We start from the raw sequence: 15,535 nt of genomic DNA, 5'->3' as shown, positions 1-15,535 counted from the left end.
TTGAATCTGGCAACTGGAGGGATCACCCTGTTTCAAACTAAATCAAGGTATATTCCTCAGATGAACGTAGTCAAGAAAGATGATAAAAGACAACTTGGATACTTTCTCGGAAAATGTCATAAGAGATTTAAGATATTTATATCAGACAGTTGGGAATCGAAAAAAAACAACTAAATTTAAAGGAAAGAAAGATATTCCAAACAGTTGATAAAATTAAGAACATGTCTGAAGTAATAGTGAAAGTGTTAGACAAAGGGGGAAATATAGTGGGACAAAGAACTGCATAACATGGAGGCATTTACCCATTTAAATATTAGGGATTGCTACAAAAGGATAACGATGGATGAATAAGAAGAGGTCAAGGAGAGCTTCACCAGCAGATTAATAACATTGAAAAATCAGAATCTTTCAAGTTGGGAATGAATTTTTTCTCAAATCAAGAGAGACCAATTCTGCCTGTATTCTACATGACTCCAAAAATATATAAGGATTTGAATGAGCCACCAGGGAGACCTATAATGTCAGCACAGAATAACATTTTTGAAAATTTCTCCAAGTATTTAGATTTTTTCTTAAATGCCATTACCACTACTTTTCCATAATCCATGAAGGATTTAGCAGACTTTTTAAAGTACTTCTATGATGTTAAGTAGAAGCAAAATATGTTGTTGATGTCGTTAGATGTCTCATCCCTAGATACATGTATAAGACATCAGGATGGAATAAGAGCAACTAAGCATATTTTATGCATTAAACCTATTAGATTTGCATAGCACCATAAGATGTTGTTGGAAATGATGAAATGGTGCTTGACAAGAAATTTATTTCTGTTTGAAAATGAGTTGTTCCAACAAGAACAGGATGCAGCCATGGGCACCTGATTCGCCCCCAGTTATGCTAATTTTCATCTAGGCTGGTGGGAGGAGCAGGTCCTCAGGGGTCCAACAAGGGAGCACTGGTCAGAAAAATCATGATGTGACTAAGATTCGTTGACGATATTTTTGTACTGTGACAGGGCACAGAGACTGAAGCGGATCATTTTATTTCAGAACTAAATGTCAATGATTTGAATCTGAAATTAGCAGAACACAAAAAGTAAAATATCTGTAGAATTTATCGACATTAATATTTGGGTAAATTGGAGACAACAATATTTAGAAAACCAACGGCGGGAAATACCTTTCTCCACGCCAGTCGTTCACATCCAACCGCATTGATAAAGAGTATACCTTTTAGAGAGTTCTGCAGAGCAAGGAGGGCATGTAGTACAATAGAATGGTACGATGAAGTAGAACAGAAGATGAAAACACAGTTTTTACAAAGAGGCTATCCATTCATCTTCAATTTGGGAAGCAGCCTAAAAAAAGCAAGGGGATTGAATAGGGAGAGTGTACTTTTTAACCCTTTAAAAACTGCTAGAAAAGGAAACATTTGAAGACACACAATGCACACAAATTTATAACTACAAATTGTGAGGATCATTTGCAAATTCATCAGATTTTAAACAAGCTTTGGTGCTTTGTTAAGGAGGGCCCGATTGTAAGTCCGATGACAACAAAACAACCTCAGATTACTTATAGAAAATCCAAACTGCTAAAATATTATTTGGTGACAAGCAATCTTTCAGGGGATGCACATAAAAAAACTTGGCTTCAAAAAATGAAGGCTTTAGAAAGTGTTTAAAATGCAAGGCCTGCCAGCATGGGGAGAATATCTTGACATTAAAAACAGTGTTTAATAAAACTATAAAAGTAAACGGAATACTACCATGTAAAACAGGTTTTGTAGTATATACACTCAAATGCCCGTGTGAGAAATTATATGTAGGGAGTACTACATTGTCAGTAGACAAAATAATTTTACAGTATAGGAGGGCCATAGTTAACAAAAATTGTAGTTATCCAGTGGGCAGGCATTTTGAGAAGGACCATCAGAGGAACCCAATATTACTGAGATATAGCTGCATTGCACAGATATCGTAGAGAAAAAGGGGTGGGGATAGAGAAAAGGAATTGAGGAAATTAGAAACTTTCCTCATTTTTTTTTATAATTCTTTTTATTAACAATAGGAATCAAATCTCAAGGCAGTATACAAAGTACAATAGCATGCCTCATCTGAATCAAGGTTTTCTGACATTTACAAATACTCAATGTAATTACTGGTGATACACATCATATCTACAACGGTTCATCTTGAGCTGGCACCAGCGGTGGGGTACAGAGATTCCCCCTATATTCATTCCAGCCCTCCCAGATTCTGGACCACTTCCTGGGACATCCCCTGGCCACATAGACATATTTTTCATGAAACATGCACCAGTCCATATCCTTTTTCCAATCACCCACAGCTGGTGTTGCCTGCGATGCCCCCCACTTCTGGGCTATGTTTCGTTTAGCGATCATAAGCCCCAATGTAACCCAGGTGACATGAGAGTTGTTCAGGTCTGTCGGTTCCCACACGTTCAGGAGACATCTCTTGGCCTCCCGGGGGAGTGTCTGATCTAACACTTCACTCAGAATCTCATGTATCGACTTCCAGTACCTCTGGAGATACGGGCTGTCCCATAGTATATGAAGGAACATACCTTCGCCTCCACAGCCCCTTCTGCATTTACCATCAGGTGCCCTACCAATGAGCACCATCCCAGGTCCCGTGATATAGATGCGGTGCAAAATTTTAAGTTGTACTAGCCTCAACTTTGCTGCGATGGCTACCTCTTGTGGCGAAGATACGGCCGCTACCCAGTCCTCATCATCTAGAATTATGCCGTCCCCTTCCCATTTCTCTCGCAATTTCACTAAGGGGTCCCCTGTGAGATTCACAAGCTTTTTGTATGTGAGCGAGATTGCCTTTGTCGGTAAGTAGCCATCAAGGAGCCTATCTTCGAGGGGTGCTGCATCAGGAGGGGCATCTCCCCTCTGAAGACAGGAGTACAGGGCATGACTGATTTGCATGTACCTAAAATGGTCTGTGGCGGCAAGCTCATACTCTTGTTGTAAAGGGGAAAATGACTTGACCTCCCCTTTCACCCATAGGTCGCCTTCTTTTGATATGCCAATGAGGTCCGATTTGTAAAAGCCTTTAGTTAGTGTACCATAGGTTCCCCAGTCTTTCGGAGTCCCACCGTTGCGTCGCAAGGGTTACTTTATTGTCCCATCCCATGCTCCTGGCGGCTGCCCTCCGCACCTGTACTGATTGTTTAGTCGGTCCGGTTAGAAGGTGCCCCCCGGTCTTTGAATAAAGCACCCAGTTATAGTTCCCTCCCGGTAGTATCCAGCAATCCAATGAATAGCCCAGGTCGCCGGCTTGCCTATGTGTGCCATGGTTAATAGCTGCCAAATGGGCAGCCCAATAGTACTTTTTGAGATCAGGGAGAGCGATTCCTCCCTCGTACCAGGTGAGGTTGAGTTTGGATAGCGCAATGCGCGGTTTCCCATTCCATAGCAGACGGCGTTGTAGGGTTTCGATCTCCTTAAAATAGCTGGTGGGAACCAAATCTAGCGAGTTTTGTAGCACATATAGGAATCAGGGCAGGGACATCATTTTGAACAGGGAGGCTCTACCTAGAAGTGAGAGTGGGAGTTGCCGCCAGCGCTCAGAGACTTTTTTAAGTCGCATGAGAGGTGGGAACTTTCCTCATTTTAGAGCTAGATAGCAAGGAACCAAATGGTTTTAATATAGAAGCAGAAATCTTCACCTGCTTATATTGAAAAATGCATCCCATTAAACCCAATCCTCAGAGAGAGCAAAATTTAATTATCAGGATAGAGAAAGGAAAATAGAAGGTGCTATGTTTATTAGCACTAAGTAATTTGTAGAGTATAGGCCCTTTATGTATAAAGCACTTTACACAAGTTTTAGTTATTTATTTTATAACATCAGCTAATACATTATGTAAGGCATTAGCCAAGTGTAAAGACTGATATACTGCTCTTTTAACATTGAGGACAGCCCTTTTGTTTTAAAAAAAGGGGGAATTTTCCAGATTGAATACATTCTAGTACAAAGATTACAAGTAAAATGAAAGGGATTTGGTCCAATAAGAGACGCTCATGAAGTTGAAGAAATTGAGTATTCATGAAATGTCTATTTTAAGGGTAAAAGTTAAAACTGGAATGAAATAGGTCACTTAATATGAGGAAAAAAAGAGCAATTTTGCGTACTGTAGAAAGTGGTGCTGGTTTTAATCAACTAAGCTGTATGAGGATGTTTATTAGTACTATGCACTTTATACAGTTTCTGCACTTTAAGTATAAAGCAATTTATAGAGTGTATGCACTGTTTGTATAAAACACTTTATAAATATATTGAGAACATTATAGAATGCACAATAAAAGGCACTAGCCAAGGAAAAGACTTACATGTGTGCAACATTCTTTTAATATGGAGGATAGCCTTTTTGTGGGAACGTTCTCAGTGGAATATATTGTATTATAAAGATTATATTTGTAATGAATTGATCTTTATTTATTGAGTAACATTCATGGAGTTAAAGAAATGTATCATCCATGAAATGTCTGTTAGGTAGGTTTTTAAACTCTGTATCAATAAGTCACCTGACAAAAGAAAAAAGAAGCATCTATGCATGTTTCAAAATGGTGCTTGTTTTTACGAGTTATAGTGTAAGGGGATGTTCCACATTTGCCCTCTCTATGTTTGATGTAAACAAGTTTGAACGTTTAAAAGGCTACAAAAAACTGGTGCTCGTCATCGTGAACAAAGCTGCGCCTGACAGCCGAAACTCATTAAATAAACTCTAGTGAAACCTACAGGAGTGCCGATTTCATCTTTGTTTTACAAAGGGTGATTTTGGAGGGTGATTTTTATGTGATATATACATACACAACTCCCTTGAAAGAAGAGAATATGCACAGGGGGACTGCAGGATCAAAGCTTTTTCTTTAATTTGTTGGGCCTCCCCCGACCCAGCATTTCACAGAGACGAGTTTTGGCAGATCAACTGTCTTTCTCATTATATGCATGCAGCACCTTAAAGGCAAAATCTCAAGCACTCTTTAGGTACATAGATTACTGTTATGCTATGTACTTGTTCTCGATTAAATGCAGAGTATTGTGGTGAAAAAGGAGTTTAGAAGTAATTGTAATTTCATACTTTTTCTGTAGCTCCTGGTTCCAGTGTTTCTGCCATACTGAAATATAGTACCTGGACAATATCTGAATCTTAAGTGTGAGCACCATCTCATGCACCTTTCCTGTATTGCAGATTTTACATCTTTCCAATATTCAGTTTTTCTATATACATTTAGTACATATAAATAATCTAGAACACGGGTACTCATGGTACAGCCCGCGGGCCGCCAGCGGCCCGGCAAGCCTTCCCTGGCGGCCCGCGGACCTTGCAGACAATTTACCCGTGTTATAAAAAAAATAAAAAATTAAAGAGTGTCTAAAAAATTAAAGAGTGTCTGCAAACACTGCGCGCCACGACTCTGAGAGAGACTGCTGATCTGTGGGGGCCCGGGCATTCCAGTGATACTCAGAGTGCAGCTGCAGGGGCGCTAAGAGGTGAAATACAAAAACCTCTGTTGGACTTGGCCTTTTTCCCCCAAAATTTTTCGCTTTTGACCCCCTTACCTAGGATGTCTCCCCATTGGGATTAAACCTGTATAAGCCATGAGTGGTGTGAGACACGTTGTAGAAAATGTAAAATTACATGTCATAATGTGAGCACTTGTAAATATCCCCCATTTTGAAAATGTATCTGACTAAAATGCTCTGTGATTTTAAAATGGATGCCATGGCACTGGGTAGTACCGCCTGACTGCGTTAGGTTGGCGGTCTAGTTAATATTACCCAGCTACCCCTAGCTTTTGGAGGAAAAGCCTGGCACCCAGGGTGCTCACCCCCTTCCCTAGAACCAGATTAGGCCAGATTTGCCAACATTCTAGAAGGTCCTGGCACTGCCTGGGAGGAGGGTATAAATAGGGGGAAGTGTCACCAGAGGTTCAGTCAGCGCTGGGACAAGGAAGGGAGGGGGACCTGCTGTGAGGTGCCACCGCCACATGGGCCTGTGAGCTGGGCCCTGCACCCCTATAAACCCCCCCGCTGCTGTCCCCATGGGCCCCTGACAAGGGAGGACCCTTCATAGGTCCCTGACGCCGTGGGACCTTGAACTACGCCAGCGCTGAAGGAAAAAGGTGCCCAGAAGAAGAGGAATGCTGTGGGCTTGAACCCCCCAGGAGGTGAGGAGTGTGCCCCTGGGGCTGGCTGTGGAGCTGTTCGCCCCCCCCCCTCCGTGAGGAGCCTACTTGGAAGCCCTGGTTTGCCTACCTAAGCGCTGTAAATTCCAAGACTGTTGCTGTCCTGACCTGAACTGTCCTGCCTGGGAAGCGTTATAAGTTGGAAGCGCTAGAGAAGGACTGGGAGGAGCTGCGTGTCCCTAGAAGCCCTGAACTGCCTCTATTCTGTTGGGCTAAGAGGGAGGAGCAGTGCGCTGTAAATAGCGTCATCTGCTGAGGAGAATCGCGCTGTGGCCTGAGGGCACTGTGAGGAGGATCGAGTGTGAGGAGCCTACCCTCGATTTGGTGCTGTCCGCCATTTAATTAATTAATTGAAAAGGGAGCCTACCCCTTGCACCGCCGATTTCACCGCCGCAGCCCGGCGCTGCGAGGAGTCCTTTCCCCGCTGTTTGGCGCATCGTTGCGGCGGCCCCCGGTGCCAGGAGAGGGCCGCCGATGTGAGAAGTGGGCCGCGCTAGGCCCTGAAGCTTGCCTGACCCGCATCACGTGACTGGGGCGCCGGTGACGTCTACCGCCACGCCCCCAGCCACGCCGCGCACAGATTGGTCCTTGCGGCCGCACCCCTGAAGGGCCGCATACGGATTGGTTGCCCCGCCGGGCAGCAGGAAGAGGCCCGAAAAGCCCCGGGTTCCCGTGAGGAAGAGGGAACCCGGGTGAAGCCACTGAGGTCGCTGCCGGCCGGGAGACCAGAGGAAGAGGCCTGAGACCGGAGCGGGAGCCTACCCCGCCGGTCCGGTGGGCCAGGAAGCCTGGAGTGAGCCGGAGGAAGACCGGAGCGGGAGCCTACCCCGCCGGTTTGCAGCCGAGGGGTGGAGTGGAGAAGGAGGCGGGGCCGGGGCACTCTGCCGGTGCCAGCCCCGCCGCCACAAGGGAAGCGCCACCGCCAGACCGGGAGTTGTATTGGGACCGGGGAGGGCTCGGGGGAACCAGAGAGCCCCTCCCTTCCAGCACCATCGCCGGAGGGCCCCAAAAGAAGCCTGGGCTCTCCCCACACCGGACACCTCCGCAAGGGGCCTAGTGAGCCCGAAGAGACGGGTAAACCCCCGAAAAGGGGAAGGTTGTGGTTGGGCCCCATTGGCCTTAACGAACTACCGCAGAGGGAGTTCGCCCCTCCCTGGGGGGGGAAACGAGTGACTATTGGGCCCTGGAAGCTAACCCCTGCCTGGGGTAGAGAGATTTATCAGGAAGTGCTGGGCCCAGCCCCAGGGATTAATCCTACTTCGCCTAGTAACCTGCTCAGCCTAGGCCTTGTGCATGGCTTATCTGTTATGAAATGTTTGCTCTTGCTCAGAGAGGTGGTTACTAGCCCTAATGAGATGGTTGCCTTCCACCAGGAGAGGGTTGTTCTTACATAAGGAGAAGTTGCCTGGTTCCTAAAATGCCTAGTTATCCCCCGGGTTGCTCCTTTGATGAAAAGTTTATGGAGATATGCTATGTCGAATATTGCGTTACCCCCTTTACTCCTGCAGTGAAATGATTCTTAAACTGAGCTGCATTGTGGTGACATGTTTAGTGTTATGCCTAAGCTAAGGTGATTGGTGCCCCTAAGCTGGCCTGACAAGTTATTCTAGGCCCTGTATATGCCCCTTGATAATGAGCCTGCCACACTGATTTCTGATAGGGGTTCCTGGCTAGTATGTGCTGTAATGCTATATCGTCTTTCCTTACAGGGGTGGGGATTGGCGTCATAACGCCTGAGGTGTATTGTTGCATGATGTGGGATTTTGAAAGTACAGCTTCCCTAAGGATGAGACCCTGAGTTGGCCCCGCCAGATTGGCCCCAGGTCTAGTGTTTAATTAACCATCCTTTTTCCTTACAGCTATGGACTATGGACTATGGACTCAACCCTTTTGTCCCATGTAGATAATTCCCCTGATGTACTTGGCTCCGGTGCCAGTTGGCGCCTTGTTGTGACTACCACTATTTTGTTCCTTTTTACCTTGCAGGTTGGAGACATAACTAAACTTAATCTTTTTCCAACCAAAGGTGGTGTCGTGACTCTTTTTGTAGTGTGATTTGTGTGTCGAAAGTGGGTACTGCGTGAGTGCTTCACATGTCCTCAAAGTTTGGCCTGCCCGCTTGATGCCATGCTACCCCCTTGAAGATTTGGGTAACACCCCATTTCCTACATTGGTGGCAAGCGGTGGGATAGGACTTGTGCTTGCGCAGTACCACAGCGGCCACGGGTTACACTGCAAATAGAGCTTTGGATGTAATCTGAGCCTTGTTGTGGGGATTATTGTTTTTTATTGCTTCCTCCTGAAGAGTGTTCTGAATTGTCCCCTTGTTCCACTGGGAGGGTGTGTCCCGGGTGTACCTCGCCACGATGGGGTTGATCTACCAGGAAGTGGAACTGATGGAGTACACCGAACAGGAGGTGATAGACTTCCTCCTGGAGAGAGGGATACCCCCAGTAGGGAACATTAGGAGGAACCTGTTTCTCTATGAGGCCCTCAAGAGGGGAGAGCCCTTAGAGATTGATGGGGACTTGTCTGACTAACCCCCGAGGTTTTAAAGGGTCAGTGGGTTAGAGACCAGAGAGAGGGCTCCCCATCCAGAACCCTGGGAGGTAGTTATTCCGATGAGGAGGAAGAGTTTGAGAGGGCGGAGACGCCAGTAGCTGTGGAGGACACCGAAGATAGGGAGTCTCGCACTGGGTCCAGCCCCGGGGGCACTGCCCCATCCCTTTCCCTGTCCCCAGAAGAGTGGGTAGATAGGAGGGAAGAGAGGGAGTATCAGCTGGCGCTGGCAAAGCTCAGGCATGCCGAGGGCTTAGCGCAGCTGAGGGTAGAAGAGCAGCGACTGGAGACTGAAAAAGTCCTAGCGCTGGAGAGGATGGCGGAGGCGGAGAGGGCCTTCGCCAGAGAGAGATCAGCTCAGGTGGGTAGGTTGACCCCTGAGAGTGGTTTCAGGAGTCTGGATTCACCGAGGTGGGTGGGATCCAGTGATGGCAGCGAGTGTAGGTCCAGTGCAAGGTTTCCCACTCCCGAAGCCCAGGAGACTGTGCCTGATTCCCCAGAGGAGGAGGACGGGTTAGTGTTGAGGGGCAGGGGAAAGCTGTCCCATCAGTCCTGGGGAGAGTTTGAGGAGGAGTGTTGGACTGTACTGGAGGATTGGGTGGTGAGGAGAGCAGTGGAGGATTGGGAAGGGCTGTGCCATGCCGTTATCCGGGAGCACATGCTGAGGAGTTGTTTCCCAAGACTGCGTCACCATCTGTTGCAGTGCGGGTTCTCAGACCCCAGGGAACTTGCACGGGAGGCAGACCTCTGGGTAAGTGCCAGAGCGTCTGGGAAGGCTGAGGGGAATGATCCCGAAGGGAGTGAGACGGGGAGGTGTCCCAAGGTACCCCAGCTGCGGCCACCAGGCCTGAAGTGTTCTTTAAGAGAACCCCAGCTTGGGAGGCTAGGCTGCCCCGATGTGTTATCCAGAGGGAGGGATCCCCTTATGTCAGGAGAACCCGGAGCATCATTAATCAGAGCTTCGGTGGTTCGGGGGACTGACCAGTCACAGGGTCTAGATCTTGGACTGGGGTTCCAGGTTCAGGAGTTGCCTGGCCTGGAGGGTGGGGTTCCTGTAAGGCAGGTCCCTACCAAGTTGACTCCCAGGGGTACCACTTCCAGTGGGAGGGTGCGGAACTCTGGGAGGGGGTGCAGAGGGAGGAAGGTCTCTTCTCTGTCACCAGCTCAGCCACAGGGCGCAGATCCCGGGTTGGGTGGCCAGGGACAGGAGTTGCCTGCCCTGGTGGGAGGGACATCTGTAATCAGAGTCCCCCCGGAAGTGACTCCCAGGGGTACTTCTCCGGGTAGGAGGGTGCAGAATTCTGGGAGGGGGTGCAGGGAGAGGGAGGACTCGCCCCTGTCACCGGGTCAGCCTGTGGGTTTCGACTCCAGGTTGGGGAGAGAGTGGTTGTGTGAGGGTGTCCCCAGGCGTAAGAGATGGAGGAACCCAAGGAGGAGAAGTAGGGGGAGGGGAGCCTCGCCCCTAAGGGCTGGTCAGCCTGAGGGTGTAGACCCCAGGTGGGTGGACCAGTGGAAATTTGGAGAGAGGAGAGTGGTTCAAGAGAATTCCAAGCCTGAGGCTAGAGCCTCCCACTCTAGGAAGGAGAAACATCCCACTAGGGAACACCAGTGGGGTGGTTTTGTTGGTGAAGGGAGGGTTGCGAAAGAGAACCATTGGGTTCCAGAGTGGAGGAGAGACTGCAGGTGCTCCTGTAGTTGCAGGCCTGTGCCCACCTTTTTCCGCCCCAAGCAGGGAAGCCCATCAAGGCATTGATCGGTCTACCCTGGCTTTTGGCTGGGGGGGAGTCGTGTTGGACTTGGCCTTTTTCCCCCAAAATTTTTCGCTTTTGACCCCCTTACCTAGGATGTCTCCCCCATGGGATTAAACCTGTATAGGCCATGAGTGGTGTGAGACACGTTGTAGAAAATGTAAAATTACATGTCATAATGTGAGCACTTGTAAATATCCCCCATTTTGAAAATGTATCTGACTAAAATGCTCTGTGATTTTAAAATGGATGCCATGGCCCTGGGTAGTACCGCCTGACTGCGTTAGGTTGGCGGTCTAGTTAATATTACCCAGCTACCCCTAGCTTTTGGAGGGAAAGCCTGGCACCCAGGGTGCTCACCCCCTTCCCTAGAACCAGATTAGGCCAGATTTGCCAACATTCTAGAAGGTCCTGGCACTGCCTGGAAGGAGGGTATAAATAGGGGGAAGTGTCACCAGAGGTTCAGTCAGCGCTGGGACAAGGAAGGGAGGGGGACCTGCTGTGAGGTGCCACCGCCACATGGGCCTGTGAGCTGGGCCCTGCACCCCTATAAACCCCCCCGCTGCTGTCCCCATGGGCCCCTGACAAGGGAGGACCCTTCATATATCCCTGACGCCGTGGGACCTTGAACTACGCCAGCGCTGAAGGAAAAAGGTGCCCAGAAGAAGAGGAATGCTGTGGGCTTGAACCCCCCAGGAGGTGAGGAGTGTGCCCCTGGGGCTGGCTGTGGAGCTGTTCGCCCCCCCCTCCGTGAGGAGCCTACTTGGAAGCCCTGGTTTGCCTACCTAAGCGCTGTAAATTCCAAGACTGTTGCTGTCCTGACCTGAACTGTCCTGCCTGGGAAGCGTTATAAGTTGGAAGCGCTAGAGAAGGACTGGGAGGAGCTGCGTGTCCCTAGAAGCCCTGAACTGCCTCTATTCTGTTGGGCTAAGAGGGAGGAGCAGTGCACTGTAAATAGCGTCATCTGCTGAGGAGAATCGCGCTGTGGCCTGAGGGCACTGTGAGGAGGATCGAGTGTGAGGAGCCTACCCTCGATTTGGCGCTGTCCGCCATTTAATTAATTAATTGAAAAGGGAGCCTACCCCTTGCACCGCCGATTTCACCGCCGCAGCCCGGCGCTGCGAGGAGTCCTTTCCCCGCTGTTTGGCGCATCGTTGCGGCGGCCCCCGGTGCCAGGAGAGGGCCGCCGATGTGAGAAGTGGGCCGCGCTAGGCCCTGAAGCCTGCCTGACCCGCATCACGTGACGGGGGCGCCGGTGACGTCTACCGCCACGCCCCCAGCCACGCCGCGCACAGATTGGTCCTTGCGGCCGCACCCCTGAAGGGCCGCATACGGATTGGTTGCCCCGCCGGGCAGCAGGAAGAGGCCCGAAAAGCCCCGGGTTCCCGTGAGGAAGAGGGAACCCGGGTGAAGCCACTGAGGTCGCTGCCGGCCGGGAGACCAGAGGAAGAGGCCTGAGACCGGAGCGGGAGCCTACCCCGCCGGTCCGGTGGGCCAGGAAGCCTGGAGTGAGCCGGAGGAAGACCGGAGCGGGAGCCTACCCCGCCGGTTTGCAGCCGAGGGGTGGAGTGGAGAAGGAGGCGGGGCCGGGGCACTCTGCCGGTGCCAGCCCCGCCGCCACAAGGGAAGCGCCGCCGCCAGACCGGGAGTTGTATTGGGACCGGGGAGGGCTCGGAGGAACCAGAGAGCCCCTCCCTTCCAGCACCATCGCCGGAGGGCCCCAAAAGAAGCCTGGGCTCTCCCCACACCGGACACCTCCGCAAGGGGCCTAGTGAGCCCGAAGAGACAGGTAAACCCCCGATAAGGGGAAGGTTGCGGTTGGGCCCCATTGGCCTTAACGAACTACCGCAGAGGGAGTTCGCCCCTCCCTGGGGGGGAAACGAGTGACTATTGGGCCCTGGAAGTTAACCCCTGCCTGGGGTAGAGAGATTTATCAGGAAGTGCTGGGCCCAGCCCCAGGGATTAATCCTACTTCGCCTAGTAACCTGCTCAGCCTAGGCCTTGTGCATGGCTTATCTGTTATGAAATGTTTGCTCTTGCTTAGAGAGGTGGTTACTAGCCCTAATGAGATGGTTGCCTTCCACCAGGAGAGGGTTGTTCTTACATAAGGAGAAGTTGCCTGATTCCTAAAATGCCGAGTTATCCCCTGGGTTGCTCCTTTGATGAAAAGTTTATGGAGATATGCTATGTCGAATATTGCGTTACCCCCTTTACTCCTGCAGTGAAATGATTCTTAAACTGAGCTGCATTGTGGTGACATGTTTAGTGTTATGCCTAAGCTAAGGTGATTGGTGCCCCTAAGCTGGCCTGACAAGTTATTCTAGGCCCTGTATATGCCCCTTGATAATGAGCCTGCCACACTGATTTCTGATAGGGGTTCCTGGCTAGTATGTGCTGTAATGCTATATTGTCTTACCTTACAGGGGTGGGGATTGGCGTCATAACGCCTGAGGTGTATTGTTGCATGATGTGGGATTTTGAAAGTACAGCTTCCCTAAGGATGAGACCCTGAGTTGGCCCCGCCAGATTGGCCCCAGGTCTAGTGTTTAATTAACCATCCTTTTTCCTTACAGCTATGGACTATGGACTATGGACTCAACCCTTTTGTCCCATGTAGATAATTCCCCTGATGTACTTGGCTCCGGTGCCAGTTGGCGCCTTGTTGTGACTACCACTATTTTGTTCCTTTTTACCTTGCAGGTTGGAGACATAACTAAACTTAATCTTTTTTCAACCAAAGGTGGTGTTGTGACTCTTTTTGTAGTGTGATTTGTGTGTCGTCAGTGGGTACTGCGTGAGTGCTTCACATGTCCTCAAAGTTTGGCCTGCCCGCTTGATGCCATGCTACCCCCTTGAAGATTTGGGTAACACCCCATTTCCTACAACCTCATTAACATACAAATGGTCTTTTAAAGACCTGTGAAGTGCTCGGGTGCGGCTGTGTGTGTGTGCCAGGAAACTGTCTCAGCCTGGGCACACACAGGCAGGTGAGATGAAGAGGGTGACAGAGGGAGGTAGAGGGAGGGAGACAGAGGGAGGGAAAGGGAGGGAGACAGAGGGAGAGCGAAGGAGGGAGTGAAAGGGAGGGAGAGGGAGGGAGAGCGAAGGAGTGAGATGAAGGGAGGGAGAGCGAGGGAGGGAGAGGGAGGCGGACAGTGGGAGAGCGAGGGAGGGAGGTAGACAGGGAGGAAGGGAAAAGGAGAGGAGGGAGAGCAAGGGAGGAAAAGGGAGAGAGAGCAAAGGAGAGGGAAGGAGGCCGACAGAGGGCGAGCAAGGGAGGGATGGAAAGGGAGGCACACAGAGGGAGAGCGAGGGAGGGAGGGAAGGGGGAGGGAGAGCGAGGGGGGGAGGGAAAGGGAGGGGGAGGGAGAGCGAAGGAGGGAAAGGAGGGAGAGGGAGGAGAGCGAGGGAGGGAGAGAAAGGGAGGCAGACAAAGGGAGAGCGAGGGAGGGAAGGAAAAAGAGAGGCAGACAGAGGGAGAGCGAGGGAGGGAGGGAAAGGAGGGAGGCAGACAGAGGGAGAGCAAGGGAGGGAGGGAAAGGGAGGCAGACACAGAGGGAGAGCGAAGGAGGGAGGAAGGGAGAGCAAGGGAGGGAAGGAAAAGAGGGAGGAAGAGGGAGGCAGACAGAGGGAGAGCGAGGGAGGGAGGAAAATGGAAGCAGAGAGAGGGAGACAGAGAAAGGGAGAGGGAGGGAGACAAAGAGAGGGAGAGGGAGGGAGACAGAGGGTGACAGAGAGAGAGGGAGGGAGACAGAGGGTGACAGACAGAGGGAGGGAGGAGGGAGACAGAGGGTGACAGACAGAGGGAGGAGGGTGACAGACAGAGAAGAGGGATGGAGGAGGCGACAGAGTGAGGAGGGTGACAGAAGGAGGAGGGCGACAGAGAGGGAGAGGAAAAGGAGGAGGGTGACAGACAGAGAGAGGGATGAGGGTGACAGACAGAGGGAGGGAGGAGGGTGACAGTCAGAAGGACATAGGGAGAAGGGCGACAGAGGGAGGAGAGCGACAGAGTGAGGAGGGCGACAGAGTGAGGAGGGCAACAGAGGGAGGAGGGCAACAGAGAGGGAGAGGAAAGGAGAGAGAGGGAGGCAGAGAGGGAGAGGGGAGGAGAGAGGGAGAAGAGAGAGAGAGAGGGAGACAGAGAGAGAGGGGGACAGAGGGAGAGAGGGAGTGAGACAGAGGGAGGAATAGGGAGAGATGGAGGGAGAGAGGGAGGGGGAGAGGGTGGGAGAGGGAGAGAGAGGGAAAGGGAGGAGAGCGAGGAAGGGAGAGAAAGGGAGGCAGACAGAGGGAGAGCGAGGGAGGGAAAGAGGGAAAGAGAGGCAGACAGAGGGAGAGCGAGGGAAGGAGGGAAAGGAGGGAGGGAAAGGAGGGAGGCAGACAGAGGGATAGCGAGGGAGGGAAGGAAAGGAGGGAGGGAAAGGTAGGCAGACACAGACAGAGGGAGAGCGAAGGAGGGAGGGAGGGAGAGCAAGGGAGGGAGAGCAAGGGAGGGAAGAAAAAGAGGGAGGAAGAGGGAGGCAGACAGAGGGAGAGCGAGAGAGGGAGGGAAATGGAAGCAGAGAGAGGGAGACAGAGAAAGGGAGAGGGAGGGAGACAAAGAAAGGGAGAGGGAGGGAGACAAAGAAAGGGAGAGGGAGGGAGACAGAGGGTGACAGAGGGAGAGGGAGGGAGACAGAGGGTGACAGACAGACGGAGGGAGGAGGGAGACAGAGGGTGACAGACAGAGGGAGGAGGGTGACAGAGAAGAGGGAGGGAGGAGGGCGACAGAGTGAGTAGGGTGTCAGAAGGAGGAGGGCGACAGAGAGGGAGAGGAAAGGGAGGAGGGTGACAGACAGAGGGAGGGAGGAGGGTGACAGGCAGAGGGACATAGGGAGGAGGGCGACAGAGGGAGGAGGGCGACAGAGTGAGGAGGGCAACAGAGAGGGAGAGGAAAGGAGAGAGAGGGAGGCAGAGAGGGAGAGGAAAGGAGAGAGAGAGAAGAGAGAGAGTGGAGACAGAGAGAG

This window comes from Lissotriton vulgaris, chromosome 8 (genome assembly GCF_964263255.1).
Source record: "Lissotriton vulgaris chromosome 8, aLisVul1.2, whole genome shotgun sequence".
NCBI classification, from domain to species: domain Eukaryota; kingdom Metazoa; phylum Chordata; class Amphibia; order Caudata; family Salamandridae; genus Lissotriton; species Lissotriton vulgaris.
The sequence above is the reverse complement of the archived record's forward strand: the minus strand, read 5'-3'. Positions refer to the sequence as shown.